General features: G+C 36.5%; 1 pseudogene across 1 annotated transcript; it reads right to left on the reverse strand.

The window, feature by feature from the left end:
• Positions 1–6,667: 6,667 nt before the first annotated feature.
• On the reverse strand, positions 6,668–8,171 carry LOC105515605 (annotated as a pseudogene). The gene is made up of 2 exons (XR_001002357.1): positions 7,706–8,171; positions 6,668–7,002 (listed from the first exon to the last, which is right to left on the reverse strand). The product of XR_001002357.1 is annotated as a glutathione S-transferase omega-1-like (transcript).
• Between the last annotated feature and the right edge of the window lie 520 nt (positions 8,172–8,691).

Consider the following 8,691-nt stretch of genomic DNA (forward strand, 5'->3'; position numbering starts at 1 on the left):
GGCTGCAACAGCTGACCAGCACCGATTGTCTGGCACTCACTAGTGAGATGACCCCAGTACCTCAGTTGAAAATGCAGAAATCACCAGTCTTCTGTGTCCTTCGTGCTGGGAGTTGGAGACTGGAGCTTTTCCTATTCGGCCATCTTGCTCCGCCCAGTCTCATTTTGTTAATGAAGTGGTGGTGTTACTGGAAACTCAGAAACATTTACATCTGAAAAATCACAGTGTGCACATCTCAAGTTTTTCATATTCTCGGAAAAGGTTTTCCAAAGAGACATATATCGTGAATATATATTTGCCAGGGAAAGGGAGTATTTGAAATAATAGCCCAGCATTCAACTCAAATATTTGGAAAATAGCAATCAAATCATAACAATAAACAGCAAAAGAGCAAAAACTAAAACTATAGTTAAAATAAAATGAAAAAGAAACTATAAAGACTGAATATTTTTAAATATTAATAAGCTGAAATTCATGAAATTCAGAAAAGCTGGAAATAACAAATAACAGAATCAAAATGGGTTATTAATGATGAGCTAGAGACTGGATATAATATTTAATCATATTACTAACTGTAAGCTCAAAATACAACAAAACTCTGATCCAGAGGATGGATTCCAGTATGTAGAGGGAATAGACTCGATAAGGAATTGTAGATATTTTTTGGAACACTTCATAGTTTATTTAGCTTGACTTTTTTCTATCGTGTCCCTCCAAAGCGTGTGTAGTGGACGCTTTTTTTTTTCTTTTTAATTTTACTTTATGTTCTGGGATACTTGTGCAGAATATGCAGGTGTGTTACACATGTATACATGTGCCACAGTGGTTTGCTGCACCTATTAACCCATCGTTTAGGTTTTAAGCCCCGCATGCATTAGGTATTTGTCCTACTGCTCTCCTTCCACTTACCCCCGACCCCATGACAGGCCCTGGTATGTGATATTCCCCTCCCTGTGTCTATGTGTTCTCATTGTTCAACTCCCACTTAGGAGGAAGAACATTCTGTGTTTGGTTTTGTTCCTGTGTTAGTTTGTTGAGAATGATGGTTTCCAGCTTCACCCATGTCCCTGAAAGGACATGAACTCATTATTTTTTATGGCTGCATATTATTCCCTGATGTATATATGCCACATTTTCTTTATTCAGTCTATCATTGATGGGCATTTGGGTTGGTTCCAAGTCTTTGCTATTGTAAATAGTGCAGCAATAAACGTACGAGTGCATGTATCTTTACAGTAGAATGATTTATAATCCTTTGGGTATATACCCAGTAATGGGATTGCTGGGTCAAATGTTATTTCTGGTTTTAGATCCTTGAAGAATCGCCACACCTTCTTCCACAATAGTTAAACTGATTTATACTCTTACCAACAGTGTAAAAGCATTCCTATTTCTCCACAGCCTTGCCCGCTTAACCATTTTTCGACCCTTCATTCAAAAGTGTTACATGAAGTAAATTAAATGATATATGAAAAGAGTCTGGAATATATCAGACACTTCATAAATGAAACCTCTTGTCCTTTTATTAATGCAATGTGTTGATAAGAAAATTTACAATGATGCATTGATTTTGAAGCATTTGGATCTGGATACCTTTTAAAACATTGAAGATGAAAAAGCTCAAATAAATCTTAGGAGTATTCTTGGTTACATATGTTCAGAGATACAAACGCCTTTTTTCCAGATAAAATTCCTAACAGAAAAATGAACCAATCAAGTCATAATTTAACAAAAATAAGCTCCCTTGCAAACTGGTACTATCAATATTGCTTATTTTCATTACATCTCATTAGTTACTTATAATAGTACTTGCTGTCTTATAACCTGAGTAAACTACAATAGACAACATACTGAGTCTGACACTTAAACCGTAGGTAGGATGGGACTTGCATAATCCTGTTCATGATTTCTTGGTGACAGTGAGAGACAGTACTCCCCACCCCCAACTGCAGTGTACTTTGGTCCCAGAGAACAAAAGGAATTATCTACAGATCCTCTCAACTGGTACTGTTTAATAAGACATAGAGATGCTACACTGGTGCTAGAGGTAGGTTATAGAAGAAATTATATAAGTATTATCAAAAATGTAAAATAGGTGTGACACAACCTCAGAAAAAAGTAAATTGAATCATGAATTCAGGAAAGTATATCCTTCTCAATTTTCTTTCATATTTTTCTGATTATGTCAAAGATAAGTCTCTCCTATACTATTGAAACCAAGCTAGTATTATTTTAAAATTCAGTGTTACAAGATTAAAATGTTATTTATAATCCCCAGGGTAAGTACTACAAAAATCAGAATAAAACAAAACAAACAAACAAACAAACAAAAATGCAAGGCAAAAATAAAAAGGCAGTCAAATAGTCCACAAAAAAGACACAGAAATACAATTTTTTGAGAAAAAAATATGATTTTAAGAGAATACTATACTATGAGCACTTGTACACCAATGAATTTGATAACGCAGATAAAACAAATGTTTAGAAACATACAAACTATCAAAACTAACTCAGGAAGAAATAGAACATAACAGCCCTATAATAAGTAAAGAAATAAAATCATTAATCAAAAATTCTGGAAAGGAAAAGAAAGGAAAGGAAAGGAAAGGAAAGGAAAGGAAAGGATAAGGGAAGGAGAAGGGAAGGAGAAGGGAAGGAGAAGGGAAGGAGAAGGGAAGGAGAAGGCAGGGAGAAGGAAAGGAGAAGGAAGGGAAAAAAGAAACAAGACCAGATACCTTTACTTGTGAATTCTATCAAGTTTTTAATGAACACTAATACTTCTCAAGCCCTTCCAATAAACAAAAGTGCAAAAAACACTTCCTAACTCATTCTATGAGGTCATCATTATGTGGATTAAAAAAAACAAAAAAAAACACAAAAAAACATATACAGAAATCACAGGAAAATTATAGACAAATATCCTTTGGTTCCTTTGCAATAAATGCAAAAATCTTCAACCAAATTCTAATGAATTGAATCTGCTAACATTTTCAAATAATTATACAGCCTGACCAGTCAAATTTATTCAAGGAATGCAAGATTTGTTCAGCATATGAAAATCAATTGATGTGATACACCACATTAACAGAATGAAGGGGAAAACAAAACATGATCATAACAGAGTAAGAAAAAGCATTGTGAAAACCCAACACTCTTTCATGATAAAAACACTCAACAATTAGGACTACACTGGTAGTTCCTCAACGTGAAAAAGGGTATACATATATATGTGTATACACACACACACACACACACACACACACACACACAAAACAGGCCAGGTGCGGTGGCTCATGTCTGCAATCCCAGCACTTTGGGAGGCCGAGGTGGGTAGATCATGAGGTCAGGACATCGAGACCAACCTGGCTAACACAGTGAAACCCCATCTCTAGTAAAAATACAAAAAAAATTAGCCGGGCATGGTGGCGGGTGCCTGTAGTCCCAGCTACTTGGGAGGCTGAGGCAGGAGAATGATGTGAACCCAGGGAGGCAGAGCTTGCAGTGAACCTAGATTGCACCACTGCACTCCAGCCTGGGTGACAGAGCGAGATTCCGTCAAAAAAAAAAAAAACCTAACATTATATTAATAGTTAAAAAGATCAGAAACAAGGCAAGTATGCCTGCTTTCACCATTTCTGTTTGGCATTGTATTTGAGGTTCTAGTGAGAGAAATTAGGAAAGAAAATAAATAAAATACATCCATATTAGAAAGGATTAAGTAAAATTATATTTATTCTTACATATAAAGAACATTTTATATGTATTGATCTTACATATAAAAAACCTTGAAGAATCCACAAGGAAACTGACTAGAGCTAACAAACAAGCAATATTTTAGGGTACAAGATCAACATGACAAAATCAGTTGCAATTCTACACAACAGCAATGAACAATCTAAAAATGAAATAAAAAATAATACCTCTTACACTATCATTAAAAAAATATCTAGTAATAAACTCAATCAATGATCTGCAAGGCTTGTACACTGAAAACTAGAAAACATTGCTAGAATAAATTAAAGAAGACCTAAAATAACAAGTGTTGAGTAGGATTTGGAGAAATTAAAACCCTCGTAGATTGCTGTTAGGGAAGTAAAATTGTGCAGCCACTTTGGAAAAGGCATCCCATGTTCACGAATTGGAAGAATTAATATGAGAAAGGTGATAATACTCTCCAAACCAACCTACTGATTAATTGCGATCCTAATCAAAATCCTAAATATTTTTCACAGAAATAGGAAAATATGATTCTGAAATTCGTATGGAATTACATAGATCCACAAATAGCCAACACAATCTGAAGGAAGAACAACAAATTTGGAGAGTTTATAGTTCAAACTGACTACAACTCTATAGTAATCAAAACAGTGTGATAGTGGCACACAAAATATACAAAATATATACAAAATTTACAATACACAAAATTTAGCTTGATATACAAAATTTAGCTTGAAATTGATTAAAGACTTAAATATAAGAATTAAGTTCTACTAGAAGAAAACGTAAGATAAACTCCCATGAATTTGGTTTTAGCAATGGAGTCTTTATATGATGCCTAAAACACACAAAATGAAATTAAAATAGATAAATTGGACTTAATCAAAATTAAAAACTTTTGTGAATCAAATAGCACTATCAAGAAAGTGAAAAACATCTACAGAATGGGATAAAGAGGTTGTAGATTATATCTGATAAGAGATTTTATCTAGTATATATAAAGCACTTTTACAATTCAATAATAAAGAAACAACCCAGTCAAAAAATGGTCAAAACATCTGAATAGACACTTCACAAAAGAAGACATAAATGGTCACTAAGCACACGAAATGTTGTTCAAAGTCATTAGCCATCAAAGAAATGCAAACTAAAACCACAATGAGAAATCACTTTATACCCACTGGGGTGACTATATTTTTTTTAGAAAGGAAAATAGCAAGTGTTGTGCAGAATGTGGAGAACTTGAGACCCTCATAGATTGCTGGTAGTAATGTAAAATGGTGCAACCACTTTGAAAAATAATCTTGCTGTTCCTCAAAAGTTTAATATAGAATTCTATATGACCCAGTGATTATAATTTTAGATACATATCCCAAAAATGGGAAACAGGTGTTCTCAAACAACATTAATGTCCATAACTGCACATGCACAATCCAAATGTCTGTCAACTGATGAATAGGTAAACTAATTGTGGTATATCTGTACAATAAAATATCATTTGAACATAAAATGTAATTAAGGGATGATAAATGCTACAACGTAGATGGATATCAAAAACATTATGCTGAATAAATGCATCCAGACACCAAAGGTCACATATTGTTTAATTCCATTTATATAAAATATCCAGAATAGGTAAATCCATAGAGACAGAAAGCAAAGTGGTGGTTGCTAGGATTGTGGAGAGGAAGGAATGCAGTGTGACTGCTTAATGATTGGGTTTTCATTTGCGGTAATGAAAATATTTTGGAACTTGATAGAAGTGATGGGTGTGCGACATTATAAATACACTAAATGCCACTGAATTGTACATATTAAAATGATTAGTTTTATATTATTTAATATTTAAATCAATTAAAGATAAATGCATCCTCAGTCTATACCCAAGGCAATTTAAATCAAATACTTGGGTGGAGAATTTTAAGCCTCATTTAAAAAAAAAAAAAAATCATTTCACCATGCAATTCTAAATGCACAGCCAGAGTTAAGAACCACTTTGACTAACAGAGGTAAGAAAAATGTATCTTTAGATGGCACTCATAGGTGATGTAATGCTGACCTACAATTAATTGTAAATCACCCCCATTCAGGAATTTCTTTCATATGGGCAGGTGTTATATCAAAACTAACATTACTACAGGGGAATTTAAAAACAAAATAACATGTTAAACTTGTGTTCCATGGCACTGTGGAATTCATATTGTAATTCAAACACTATGAACATAAAGCCTCCTTCTGTACTAGTCAACAATTGAACTTTTCTGGCAAACATAGAGGGAGTTGTAGCATGCATTTTACATGAAAGTTGGTCATAGAATATATAGCAGTCAGAGTTCTCCAGAGGAGCAGAACCAATAGTGATGCACGGCAGGGTAGCCCCAAAATAGGGCTGAGCCCTCGAGGATTCTTGGTTTTGCTCAGGAAAGAATTCAGGGACAAGAGAGAGGTAGAAGAAAACAACTTTATTGAAGCAGCAGTGTTACAGCTCCTGGTGGTGGTACAGTTCCAGCAGTGTTACTGCTCTGTGACTTCTGCAGAGCAGGGCTACCCCACAGGCAGTGTGTTTATAGTAACAGCTCAGGAAAGTTTTATGTTTATATTTATGCCCACTTTTAATTACATGTAGATTAAGGTGTGATTAATGCAGAAATGTCTAGGGAAAAGGTAGTAACTTTTGGGTCATTGAGTCATTGAATGGAAAAGTATAGAGACTCCTGAGTGTTGCCATCACAGTAACGCCCAGGTGTTGTCACAGCAACGGTAAACTAACATGGCACACTGGTGGGCTTATCTTATGCAAAGTTACCTCCACCTTGTTCCTGTTTTAGCTAGTCCTCAATTTGGTCTAGTGTCTGAGTCCTACCTCTGGACCAAAGTCCTGCCTCCTACCTCGATAGGAAGATTTACATAGGAAGACATTTATTTATTTATTTATTTATTTATTTATTTATTTAGTGAAGGAAAACATCAGACATAGTTTTATTGCTGACTCCTGCCCCCTTCAGAGCCCATAGTCACAGGCCTCAGGACAGTTCTGTAAGTAAAACTCTAGGAAACCTTGCCAGTCCTTCTCACTAGTGAGCAGGGCTGAGACTGTGAGATCTTCCTTCATGGCTGCCATCCACAGTTTAAGTTTTGGAGTGTGGTCTACACACTCATATAACTTCATTGCTTCCAGCCGTTCAAACCAGGGCCAGATGAGGTAATCAATCATACAGATAGAATTGCCACCAAAGAACATCATCTTCTTATTAGTCAGAACCTCTTCTAGCTAGGTAAATTCTTGTTGGTGGGATTGTAAACTAGTTCAACCATTATGGAAAACAGTATGGCGATTCCTCAAGGATCTAGAACTAGATGTACCATATGACCCAGCCATCCCACTAATGGGTATATACCCAAAGGATTATAAATCATGCTGCTATAAAGACACATGCACACGTATGTTTATTGCGGCACCATTCACAATAGCAAAGTCTTGGAATCAACCCAAATGTCCATCTGTGACAGACTGGATTAAGAAAATGTGGCACATATACACCATGGAATATTATGCAGCCATAAAAAAGGATGAGTTTGCGTCCTCTGTAGGGACATGGATGCAGCTGGAAACCATCATTCTCAGCAAACTATCACAAGAACAGAAAACCAAACACCGCATGTTCTCACTCATAGGTGGGAACTGAACAATGACATCACTTGGACTCAGGAAGGGGAACATCACACATCGGGGCCTATCATGGTGAGGGACGGGGGAGGGATTGCATTGGGAGTTATACCTGATATAAATGACGAATTGATGGGTGCTGATGAGTTGACGGGTGCAGCACATCAACATGGCACAAGTATACATATGTAACAAACCTGCACGTTATGCACATGTACCCTAGAACTTAAAGTATAATAAAAAATAAAAATAAAAAATAAAACAATCCAAGGAAGGGTCCTAGGGAGAAAAATAAATAAATAAATAAATAAATAAATTCTTTACGAAATTCTTCTTTTAGGCCAGCATAGTCTTCTTTATTTTGGCTTCTAATAAAGCTTCCTACTAAGGATGCCACCTTAGAAAACAACTCTAAGATCATCTTCTGGCAAGCTTTCTCATAGGGGTCATCCAGCAACAGCTTCTTCCCTGGGTATGCTTCATCCAGGTACTCACAGGTGATGGGAGACTCATAGATCAGCTGATCCTGACTGTTTTCCAGAACTGGCACCAGACCAAAGGGATTCTTCTTAAAGAACCACTCAGGCTTATTTTTCAGGTTGATACTGATGACTTCATGCCTGATTCCCTTGGCCTTCAGGACCAGATGCGTCCTCTCAGCAAACAGGCAGAACCTCATGCTGTAGACGCCGATCGAGCCCTCCGGGACAGGCCCCCGGGGGCACGCTTCCCTTCCCCAGGCTCCTGGCTGACTCCCCGGACATCGTGGCGCAGTGCAGGCTGAGCTCCTCTCGGAAGAAATTTATTATGAGGTAATGGCTCACACAATTATAGAGACTGAGAAGGCTCATAATCTCATAATCTGCCATCTACAAGCTGGAGACCCAAGAAAGCAAGTGGCATGATTCAGTCCAAGTCCTAAGCCCTGAGAACCAGGAGAGCTGATGGTTTAATTTTCAGTTCAAGAGCAGGAGAAGAATGTTACACTTCAAGCAGGCAGACAGGAAACAAAAGGAGTTAATTCCTCCTTCCTTCCTTCGTCTTTTATACTATTCAGGTCATCAATGGATTGGATGCTCCCCACTAATATATATATTGGGGAGAGCAATCAACTTTGCTGAGTCCATTGGTTCAAATGCTAATACCACTCAGAAACACCCTCACAGACACACCTCAAAATAATGTTGAATCTGGGCAATGCTTGGCCCGGTCAAGTGGACACAGAGAATTAACCATTATAAAATGTAAAAGAAATGCTATAATCAGTATTGTCCAAAGGACCAATTTGTTATACACGTTGATATTGA

This window comes from Colobus angolensis, unplaced genomic scaffold (genome assembly GCF_000951035.1).
Source record: "Colobus angolensis palliatus isolate OR3802 unplaced genomic scaffold, Cang.pa_1.0 Scaffold265, whole genome shotgun sequence".
Lineage (NCBI taxonomy): Eukaryota > Metazoa > Chordata > Mammalia > Primates > Cercopithecidae > Colobus > Colobus angolensis.